The sequence below is a fragment of the Balearica regulorum genome, chromosome 2, assembly GCF_011004875.1.
Source record: "Balearica regulorum gibbericeps isolate bBalReg1 chromosome 2, bBalReg1.pri, whole genome shotgun sequence".
NCBI lineage: Eukaryota > Metazoa > Chordata > Aves > Gruiformes > Gruidae > Balearica > Balearica regulorum.
In genome coordinates, this window is record NC_046185.1 from 106864937 (window position 1) to 106877608 (window position 12672).

The window sequence follows — 12672 nt, forward strand, 5'->3', positions numbered from 1 at the left end:
CACTTGCTGTTGTTTTGTTGTTTTGTTAACTTATGTTCATACCTTGAGGTGGTTGAGACTGTTGGTGGAGACTCTTATCTTTACAAAAGAAAGGGACCACCACAGTACCTGTGCCTGGGCGATACAGGAAGGATACTGTAGAAAGTTGGGCTCCTTGTGGCACAGGGCAAGTACAACAAATGGCAGCAGCTCTGCTCAACAAAACGGCCTTGTCTTTAACATGGCATCCCATCAAGGGTGAGAAAAAAATTCACTGTATGCATGCAGCGTTTGTTCAGTGTTATGATATGCCAACAAAGATGCCAGTCAGCTTTTCACCACATAGATGTTTCTTAACTAAAATCTGAACCTTGTTGACCAGCAACTCATTCCCCATATGGCTCCATGTTGCCATCAAATAATATAGCTTTATGCCTGTCAAAGCAAGACTCTGCAAACAGAAGTTAGCCTGGGACACTATGCTAGTGTAAGAAGACTGTATTTTTGTTTAATAGAAAAATTTCACACATCGTGGCTGACACAGTTTTGTTAAGGAGAACCCCTGGTCTGATCACAGCCATACTGACAGAAGGCAGCTTTTGTCACGTCAGGTTAAGTCTTTGAGAGAGCTAGTGTAATTACACTAGCAGAAAAATTCTGTTCTGGGTTGTTGGGGTTTTTTAAAATGTACATACATACATATATATATAATTTTTATATATATATCTAAACTGAAGGTGCAGTTTAACATTGCAGCTCCTCTGGCAGCAAAGCCTCTTTATTAAGTTCCTACCACAGCACCCCCAGTACCACAGTTTGCTTTCCCCTGTAGCCGTGCTGCTGGAAGCAATTGCAGACCACCCTGTAAATGGGATAGCTGCGTCACCTGATCAGAGCCGAGTGATTAGCCAGTCTAATGCCCCCGTCTAATTGAGCAAGATCATTTCACTGATCCATTTTGCAATGTGAACAGTTGCATCTGTACTTCCGAGCAGTTGACAAACTGCTCTGTAGGCATAGAAACAAGGCTTTGCTATGGAAGAAGAGAATGTTTTATATAGGAAGAAAACCTTTGTACAACTGTACACAAAATCTACTCTCTGATTTAGAGTCCCCCAGACTCAAAATCATAATACAGTGTACCACAGGCAACCTTTTTAATTCTCTTCCTTCTGTTATTTGCAGGATGCCCATGGCAAGGACCGTCTCTTTTCTTATGTTTGTGCATGTACCCACACAACCAGGCTGCCTAGTTCCAGGTCAGAACTTTTTGTTATTGTTACAGAAATAATAATGATAGCACAATTACAATATCGTGTAACAAGGATAGTAAGATTAGGTTGAACGAAATGTTCTACTTTTAAATCTGTCTCTTGCTAATATGGAAGTCATGGCAGACTCTTGTGAAAATCATCCTGCACTTAAGATTATACAATCTGTAAATAAAAGATATGATGATCCAAATTTTGGTGCAAGTACCACAACAAAGTGGTGTGTAAACTCTGCCCATGGAATTAATTGTCTTTTTCTAATGCTGTTTGCGGGCAGGAGTTCTGGAGCTCGTGGTGGCAGCAACAATAAGGCACAAATAAGATAATCTTGCAATTGCATTTTACATATCTTACTGAAAAGAATCCATGGACAAAGAAACAGTGACAGTTTCATCTTTATTACATTGTTCACAAATAATTTGGCCTAAACTTTAAATGCTGTCTTTTTACTGTTTTTTATTTGTGGAGTAGTAGTTTCAAACATCATGTAGGTGATAAGGGTTACTAGCCAATTTCATCTGCACATATAGTTAGAAGTCCAAGGGGTTGTTATTAACAAAATACTATCATTCTTTCCAGAAATGTCGCTTGCAGTCGTATCCAAAGCCTAACAGCCATTATAAGATCCAAAATGTATGAAACGAGTGGCATTAGCATTTAAGAATTTCTAAATAATTCAGTATTTTGCCAGCTATTGATATGTTTAGGCAGCAGAGAGATTGTTTAAAATTGGATTTTACTTAGCCAACTCAAGGTGAAAGAATCTTATGTAACTTGGCCATAAAATTGTCCAGTCACCTCAATTTATGACATATTCTTCTGTCAATACCTAGTCTAAAACCAGTGAATTTCAGAGCTGTGTAGATTTGATCTGAAATCTTTTCTAACTATCATTCTGTATTTAGAAACCTTGATGTGCAGCCATGGGCTCAAAATTATCCATTTTCATTGGCTAAGTAGAAAAGGGAAAGGCACACCTTAGCTCTAACCTAGCCAAGTCTGATCCCCCATCAAATAAATGTTTGAGTGGTGATGCTTTGTGGGGGCTGACTTCATAAAAGTTTAACAGAAGATGAATGGATAAATTATCAAGATTTATAATTAACTCTCAGTAATTGATAAAAGGCAGTTGAACTCCTATTGAGATCTCTTAAAAATGCCCTGACTCTAGAAAAAACGCTTGCTGTCTTTAAGACATTAAAATCAGTAACTCCTGAGTAGCTGATTATTTGGTAGAGGACTGAATGGATTTGTGGGTTAGGTTTTTTCTGGCTGGCTGATGATTCTTGCTTCCAAGGTCCATGGAACTATGTCTTTTATTATTTTACTGTTTTTACATTCACTCCTGAAAAGAAGCAGAAAAGACAATGTTGAAAGACTTTGTCCTTCCACTGACCTAAGTGCCCTTTATTCACTGTACCTAGAGCATTTCCCCTAGCTGTCTCTGGTATTTCACTGTTGTTTCTGTGACATTTGGGCTGCTTGTTTCTCTTCTGAGTGCATGCACAACCCTACTCCAGCAATGCCCAACCCCTGTGTTTGTGTTCAGCTCCCAAAGAAATCCTTCCACCCACACAGCTAAGCATCTGACCAGCCATGCATGTGGCCTGTATTTTGGGCAGTGGCTCCCTATTGCTTCAACAGTTCCCTTGAAGAAGGAAATTTAGCTACTCCTAACGTGTACCACAATGAAGGGCAACTGCTACACTCAGCAGCTTCAGCTACGTTTCATTCAGTGTTAACAGTATTTTCCATTGCGAGTAATGCAAGGATTATTTGCTTTCTTACGCTTCAGCTTGTTGGTGGTCTTTCATAACAATGGAATTAAATGATATGCAAAGTTTTAACCAGCTCTCGTTTGCTCAGAGTATTATAAGCCTCTCTCTATTCTGTACTGAACTATGCCAGTGTATGAACAGTATTTAGGGGACATGATCTGTGCTATTTAAAGGTGTAAGTTATTTAGATGCCTGTAATACAATAAATTAAAGTAGGCACAGTTACCGCAGCAATCAGTGTTACAGTATATCATAATAGCGTGAAAGGTATTGCACCATATGGAAATAATAATGTCTCCAGAAGACATAAAATATTGCCTTCATCTTACTACTACTAGCATATTTTTAATGCACGGTTGAAAAACCATGGTGCTGTTGCTTTTGAAAGTGCAAAATTCACAGTTTAACAGATTAATTCCAAATGTAGATTTCTTCTAAGAACTTTGTGTTTTTATATCCTCTGTTATTGCCACATCTTGCAGATCCCACAACATAGGACAGCAGATGACTTAGTTCAAATGATTCTCCATTGTTTTTAATATTTTTAACATCCCAAAGGGGGGGGGGGAGTTATTTATATGTTTAATAATTTCCAGATTTTTGAGTTGCTAGTCTGTTCAGTTGTCTGGAAAAAAATCTGATGGCTATTATTCATCTTTTTCGGTCAAAGATAGTTTTGGACCTCTGGTTGGATTATTAAAGCAAAACTGCTCAGTTTTGTTTAGGCGTATTTTCACCTTTTGTTTATATCTAATTGAGAATATTTTTTTTTTTTAAAAGCATTCCATTGAGTTCCTTTTTCTGGTCACATATATGGGTGTGGGAATGACTGTATGACCCACATTTTTTGATGGCAAATTTAATATAGTTATAAATGTCTACATCTGCATACATTTCTCCATATAGTTATTTTTATTATATATAACTATTATTTTATTATATATAATAAAATGCGATTCCTATAATAATAAATATTTGGGGGATCAGGTCCTTAGATTAATATAGAGGTTGCCTATCTTGGAAAATATGACCTAATCTCTCCTATAGTGGCTTTAAATTAATCCAGTCTCATCTGAGTAAATTCTCAGTGTAGACTGTTATAAGGTAATTCATTTCTTAAGCAGATTTAATTTAAAATACTAAATAACAAAAACTTCAATTGCAAAGAAGAAAAATAAAGTCATGCATGGCATTCAGATAAGCTGATTTTTTTGCAGTGCTAAGAACTTAAAGGAGCAATGAAGATTTTATGGCAGTATGAATGAAACTGGCAGTATGAGTGAAAGTCTTATGGTATGCTTGTATGTGTTATCAACAGTAAGGCTGCAATAGGCTTTTTCTTGAACTTACTGTTCTCATAATTTGGGGGTTGAGAAGTTCTGATGCAGCCTTGTCTGTCAGTAGACCAATTATCATTTGTATTAATTATAAAATGCTGCTATGGCTTATTCCTTTCAAAACCACACTGGGCATCTATTTTTTATTCAAATGAATAGGGATAAAATACACAGTTGTATATGTAGTCCATGGAAGAACGTGACCATCATTGTTGTGCTGGTGTTTTCCTTAGAGAGGCATTTATGAACTAAAACCAATTTAAGGCAATTAATTAGGGTGGTTAAAATGAAGAGTAAACTTTTTAATGGAAACATGAAAAGAGACAGCCTTTGTCTTTGGCTCCTGTCTGGAAAAATAAAAACTCTTGCTAGGAAGTTTGATTGTGGATGGGCCCAGAAAGTTCAGGAAGCATCTGCTTGAAATCACTTTTCCAGTAGACTGAAACAGTTGTACGTTGTACAAAATGCACATAGGAGGGACACAGCTGCAGAAATAGGACTATTATCTTTGTCAGTACAAGCCTTTCCCTGTCCTCCTGTGATAACAAAGCCATATACACGTATTTACATATATATATCTCAGTAAAAATTGCTATCATCATACTTCTGACCAATCTGGCAGAACTCAACAAAAGATTTTTAGTGCAGGAATAGTCTAAAGAAGAGACTAAGATATAGAAGCCAATAAGGACAGGGGTAGACTGATCGTTCTGCAAGTCTGTGAAATCTTTCTTGTTTGTAGGGGGAGGAACTGCTGGACAGTGTGAGAAGTTGCATCAGATTCTGTCAGCTTTCATCCACCACTTAGTAGTTTTCCAAGGGAGACTTCTAGGACAGCTTCCTTCAGAGTTGAATTCTGGATTTAAAACCACCATCCCATACATAACAACTTCTTGAACAGGTTGTACTTTGAATACCATCAAATAATATTAATGCTTAGTGTTCTTTACATTTTCTAGCTGGTGAGGTGAGAGATGTATTCATTCTCTTAATCTCCTTGTGAAGTGTTATTTTCCCAAATACACTGCCAAGTGAGCTCTGATATGCAAGGCTTGATTCTCTCTCCCCTCCTGCCAACTTTCAACTGTTCTACCTCCATTAATTTCAGCGGAGTTGTTCTTAATTCTTAGCAATGTTATGAAAGGACAATTAAACCAGTGAAAGCACAATGTGAAATGGATTCCACAAATTATGTGACTGCCATAGTGTGCCATCCTAAAACTAACTCCCCATGAGAGATTATTTTGTTTAACTGACAGCTAGTAATGTTTCATTTGTAGAGACATGCTCCACAATAACTTCTCTTCAGAGATCATAGAATCATTTATGTTGGAAAAGACCTTTAAGATCATTGAGTCCAACTGTAAACCTAACACTGCCAAGTCCATCACTAAACCATGTCCCTAAGCACCACGTCTGCACGTCTTTTAAATTCCCCCAGGGATGGTGACTCAACCACTTCCCTGGGCAGCCTGTTCCAGTGCTTGATAACCCTTTCGGTGAAGAAATTTTTCCTAACATCCAAGCTAAACTTCCCCTGGCACAACTTGAGACCGTTTCTTCTCATCCTAAATGCCAGTAGGTGAGCCTCAAGTGCCCACATTTTCAAGTTACTTTAAATATAATCTTCAGTAATATACAGACCACAGTCCTTTTCCTCTAATAAACAACAGAAAATTTCCAAGGGATTGTGCTGCAACTCCAGGTGCCTATAAAAATCTACATAAACAAGTAGTTTGTTGCAGTGCTATCAGATCAGTAAGTTGAAACAGTGAGCACAGAAGCTCCTATTTCTGTACGAGGTGCGTGTCAGGGCTATAGTTTGGACTAGTCTGTTAGACCTAATGTCTCTTTATGCACATGGATCGAAATGCCACTCATTAGTTCAGACCCAAATGTCTCCAGGTCATCAGGAAAATTGCCAATGACTTCAGCAGCAGGAACAGGATTTGATTTAACCCCCTTGTTTTCTGGTCACACCCACATATATAAAAAGGAGATGTGCATATCTTTCTAGCATCACTTGTGACATTTATCCTTCTGAGAAACTACTGTACACAGAAGAAGCAGAATGTTTGTTTGTATGATGTGATTTGACTTTCCAGATTCTCCTAAGAACTGACAGAGTTTGTGGCTCAGAGCCAAAACCAAGACATACAACACTCTTGTGGATTGCAGAGATAGGCTTTGTGCAAGGATAACTATGCTGAAATTTGGAACCAGCCTATTTACAATCTTTTTTTAAAAATCATGATAATATTCTGGCTAACCCTCCGGGAGATGGAATTTTGAAAAACAGAACAACAAGAAGCATCAGACATCATGGGATACTAAGCATGCGTCATCAAATATGTCATATGCATTTCTATTCTCTTTCTAGGTATGGCTTCCCAGACTTGCGAATGGGACTATATTTAAAAAAAAAAAAAAAAAAAAAAAAAAAAAAAAGTTAAAAGTGTTTTTCTGTTGTATTCCTGGGAAATTCTTCCTTTCAGTCTATAGCAGATCTGAGGATCCCTTTCTGTAGTTTCCACATCCAGTGGCCAAACTCATGCACAAAGCTATACTCCAGCTAAAGACCCTAACTAATGGCATCTTATTTGATGGATTTAGGATCGGATCAATCATAGGGATACTACTGCACTGTGTCAGTCTTCTGTCATCAAGAGATACTTCACTGTTGTGAAGCCATTCAAATTTTCCAGCAAGTATTAAACTCAGCTATGCTTTGATTCTGTTATTCCTGTTCCGCTTTGGGAAAAGGCTGAAATGCTCACTGATGACATATTTGCAATCAACAAAGCATCTACCGAACAAAACTTGCTTGGGAAACAAGCAATTAAGCACCTCATACATAAGACTTTCTCTTACACTTTAAGGTGTCTACACTAATCCTAATAAGTACAGCAAACTTATTTTTCCTACAGGAATGTACAATTTTTGTACCCTGATTTTGCTCCTTTATAGTTCCATGCATAGTCCTGCTCTACTCTTGTTTCACGCCATTGTAAAGAAAATAGGTTTAAGACTGAAAACCTAACAGGCCTGTTAGGCATATATTGTGCAATAAGTGCTATGAAGTGCGTAAAGCTTCAGAATCTACAGACTAGTATCTTTTATTGAAAGTATGCCCTGCATGTCCAAGAGAACAATATTATTTCTGAATTCTTAAAAAAAAGGGCCTACATTGGGGGAAAAAAAAAAAAAAAAATTGGAATTGATATTTGAGACATTTTACAAGGGGTCTGCTGATCAGAAAAATTAGTACTTGGTCTGTGTCAGCATTCTCATGGTGGACATCAAGATTATCTCATTAAATAGCAAAGGTACTCAAAAGCTGCTTATAAAATTGAAAGTATGCACAGTGCTGTCTTCCAAGAGATGAAAATCCTAGTCAAAGAAATGCAATAGGTAAGTAAACTGAAGTAGAGTTGGAACTGGTGGTAATTAATATGAGTGTTTTTCCTGATATTCTTTGCATACCTGAGTTACTGGTAAAAATTATGTGTATAATAATTGGTTATTATAAGATTGTAGTCTATTACTTCCTTAGGCATTAGCACCCAAAGGGTTGAGATACATAACAGCAGACATTCATATAGACCTGAAACCTTCCCAGTGTGATCAACAGAAGGACGGAGAAGGACCTCACTCCTGTGAGGCCAAAGAGGCTTTGGGTATCTCATCCTGCCCAATGTTGGACTAAGATGCTTAGTCTGATACCCAAGATAAAGCAAAACAAAAAAGTAGTGTTGCAAAGAGAGAAGGTATGCCAAATATTGCCAACTGATTTTTTTAATTATTTCAAGTTCAAGTGTGTCAGTAAATCTAGCTCGAGCAGACCATACACTTTTGAAGCAGCAGCATTTCTTCTTTTACCTCTTATGACACCTGCATTTTGGAACTTGCACAACATCCAGATTGCTGGCTGTGGTGTGGATGTGGAGAACATTTGGTCCAGCAGCAATCTTTTCTCTACTTATGAAGTAGTCCTGAGCGCTAGATTTTTTTTTTCTTCATTTCCTTCTCCTTCTAATCCCCCTGCTCTCTTTAAATTCCATAAGATTTTTATTGCCATGACACACTACATAATGTCTAACTAGTACATAAAAGAGATGAACACCTCTCTGGATAAGACCTTTGCAATAGGAAACCTATCAGCTATCTTCCCTTCTTCTATTATGGTTAACAAGACATCTCAGTTAGTAAAAGGGAAGTGTTTGGTAACTGTTTCTGTAATACTGCCAACATATTTCCTTTCATTATGTATGCCTCTGGTAGCAAAGAAAGGGACAAATCCTGAAAAGTCTTTGCTAATGTGTAAAATGTCTCAATGCAGTTGACTTCCTAACAAAGGATTTGTTATTTCTCCTTTAGTTTCCTGATTTTATTTGCTTCCAAATTTAGTTCTCATTTGTTCTGTCACACTGAATTCAGATTGCCATCTTCAGACAAACAGCACAGGGTGGCATTTGTGAGGAATCAAGTACATTTTCTGCTTCACAAGCCCGTATGCTAGTCTAAAGAAGGGGAGCCAGAAAATGCCTGAGATGTTCATTTCTAGCCCCAAACCAGAAGCAGATCTGCAGGAAATTTTCATTAAGCTATATTTTTACAGACAGATGACAAATGATGCTGAGATCTCAATCCTTGCCTTTGTGAAACAGTGATCTAGAAAGCATCATTTAAATTAAGATTAAAGTATGTATTATATCAACTGACTTAATTGTAAATCTGAGTTAAATTCTTCCTCTGAAAAACAAGAACATACTGAGGAAATCCTACTTTCTGCTGACTTCAGAAGTTTATTGTACATAAAACTCCAAGGTCTGCAAAAAGAGCAGAAAGACCCAAATTAAAGGATGCTTTGTAAATATGGATTTAGCCCTCAACCCAAGATGAGCTATGTATCTCTAGATTTTTGTGAAGGCTTTTTTTTGGTCTGAAAAAGGAAAACAGTTGTGAAATTAAACAAATTTTAAAATGGCATTATATAGGAAAGCTCACATTCTTGAGAGTTAAATTTTGGGTTGTATAACCATATACAGTACAATGGGACTACACTAAAAAGTCTGGAGTTCTCCAAAATGTAATGTAACCATGCAACGGAAAATAGAACTACTACAACCACAACTCTAGTTCCCATGTCTTGTCCCTGTAGCAAACGCAGCCACCAATAAACAAGTACACAAAAGGTACAAGTTCAGCTAATGCACCAGAGAGAGCTGAATATGAAGGAGGGGGGAGAATAAAGTGGAAGGGGAAATAAAGTGCATCCTTTTTGCGCTTCCATAAATTACACGTTCACTCCCTAGAGCAATGGGAGGAAGACGTGAGATTCTCTGAAGCACAGCACCTTTCAGCTGTTCTTCTGCTTTCCATCGTGTAGAACAGACTGTAGAGGTTCAGTATAACCGTACATGACTTCTGTCTCTCCCTCTTCTCTCAGTAAAACTGAATAAACAGGAAAAAATTGCAAAGTCTTTAGAATAAACAGGAAATGTAAGTATGGAAGTTCAGATTTGGTACAGTTTTATAAACAGTGTTACTTTGCATATGTAGCCCTTGTCCACATGGAAGAGTTCCATCAGTGTTACTAAGGGTTGGTCTATATGTGTAATTCAACTGTTAGCTGTGTTGTTGGGGTTTTTCAGTTTTTTTCTTTATAAATTTCTTATCTAGCTTTCCAGATACATTGGTATCAGTCTTCTGATTGCCAAGTAGGGCTTTGAACCAAATTCTGTCATTCATAAAAATGCATTGTAAGACAGTTCCCACTGGTTAAGACAGTGCAAACAGCTAATTGTTCAGCCAAAGCTGTTAGGGCGACCTGATCTTTGACACTTCACTGGCTTTCTACCCACTTACTGCAAAGGTGATTCAGCCACATCTTTAGCAGTGTTAATTTTCCAGTTGGAGTACTTTTTGTTAAAAGCACCATGATGTTGCATTAACCTTGTTTTATGCTGTTTAAAAATATATACTAGGTTCACCAATTCTGTATTAAAAAAAAAAGCAGACCACTTTCATTTCGTGACATTGCAAATATCTCCTTGTATTAACAAGACTTCAAAATGGTGCACCACAAAGTTAGTGGAATGTTATAAAAGAAAGAAGAAAAAGAAAAAAAAAAGTCTGTCTGATGGTGGGAATCAAATTTCAGTGTGATAAACACATTCATGCCACAGTTTGAAATACAAGTTACATTAGTGTTAGTAAGAGGTGTACGACTGTTGTGATGGAAGAGGGTTGCTCTCTTTCATTCCTTTCATCCTCTAATTCCCTTTCCCCCATTTTACTTATCTTCTCTCAGCATTTCCCCTGCATTGTTGTTTCAGTTTTGAAAGCAGCGTCCTATAAAAGCTCACCCCAACTGAAAAGGTGCTTGTATACACACAGTGTATAGTGCTACCCTACTATGTTACTGCTAGAGCAGAAAGGAAGAAGGTCTCCTCTTTCTGCTAGACCTAATCTGAGTTCTCCTGATACATGCTGCCAAACAATCCCAAAGATTTTCAGACTTCATCACCTATAAACAGTTATTAAAACCAAAGTAAAACAAAAAGGTAACATCAAGCTTTTCTGCAATAGACAAAAAAAAAAAAAAAAAAAAAAAAAAGCCCCAAAACCCCAATCCCAAAACCAAACATGCAGTATATTGTGTTTGATCAATTCCCCCTTTGTAGACGGGCTCACACAGATTTATTGAGTCTCTAATTCAATCCTGGACAACCTGCGACCTCTTTTGGTCAATTAACAAAATGAGCAAGAGGACAAAAGAAGGCTGAAAAGCCTTGGTGCAGTCACCAACTGGGGCGTTAAGCAAGATGGATTTCTCTTCCAACACATCTTTAATTTAATTTCCGGAGGAAAAGTTTCTACCTACTCCTACACCATATTCTTCACACATTGTCAGGTACTTTTTATCCTGTAATGTATGGTTCCTCTTTCAAGATGGTATCAGAAAGGTATCATTACTGAATAAAGAACAGAGAAAACAAACTGAATAGCCGATTCCAATTATCTAAAAAGATCTGATTTGTATAAAGTGCAGTCTTTGAGATTTGCAATGTCAGGGCCAGTACCTTGAACAATAATGTACATACTCCACTCTTCCACTTGAATTTGGACACATGAAAAGCTGATGAATTACTGGAAGGTGAGCTTCAGTGTTAATGATGAAGGGGTTGGAAATAGCAGTAGTCTGGCTTTTATCGTTCCCGTGGCAGAATATATTTGTATAAGCCAGTATCTGCGAGCATTATTAGTTTTATTTTGCATGAGGAGCAGGCTCCTATGGCTGAAACATCATATATATATATATATCTACGTATACACCTCACCATCTGCTACCGCATCAGCTCACAGGAGAGCTTCAGAAATGATGGTCACAAATTTTGGCATTGCCAATTCAGATTTTTTCCATCAAAATTAAGCCAAGTTAACAGGGGGAGCGAAATAAGCCAAGCAGAACAGGGGCGGAATTTGCAGTGGCTACAAACAGAATGCAAACAGATACATTGTACAAAATCGACGTCAGGCTTTGCTGTTAGGGGTTTTTTGGGTTGTTTGTGTTTGCTTTTTTCTAGGTACGCGAGGATGTTGCAATGGAAACTATTTTCTTATGGATGGAGGAAAATGTTTTAGGAGTTCAGAAAACACTTTAAAATGATGGTTAAGGGAGGTAGATCCACGAGGCTGGGGCACCACATGGACCGAGTCCTGTGCCAGAGAGCAGTATCTGTGCAAAAGCGTGTGTGTGCGTGTGCGCATATACATTTCCTCTCATCTTCCTAGGAAACGCAGTTGTCATGTGAGCTGTAAGCCGGTCCCAAGGTATGCCCTGAACCTGCGTGCGTTCGTGTGTGTGCGTGTGCGTGTGAGCAGAGGCACGCCTCCTCGATGGCCGGGGCTCTCAGTCAGCCCCAAAGCAGACAGGATTGTAGACAGGAGTCCAAAAAAGGGCACTCTGCGCGAGCTTTGCTCGTGTCTCCTCTGCCGGTGCCAAGGAAGCGAACGCAGACACACGCACACACCACTTTTTCTTGAAACAAAAGGCACACGACATGCCCCTCTCCCCAAAGCCGTACCCCTTACAGCTGATTTCTAAGAAGTGCCCATAAACCCCCGGCACCGCCGCGCCCTCCTCCGCCCCCTCCCCCCGCCCTCCCAGCGCCCTCCGTGACCGAAACCTGGATTTGGCGAGAGCCGGCGCTCCCTGCCCCGCCGCGCCGCTTGTTATTCATGGCGCGGGGCGGGCCCGCGGCCGCGGCGCTATATAGGGCGGGCCGGGCGGCACGAGGGGGC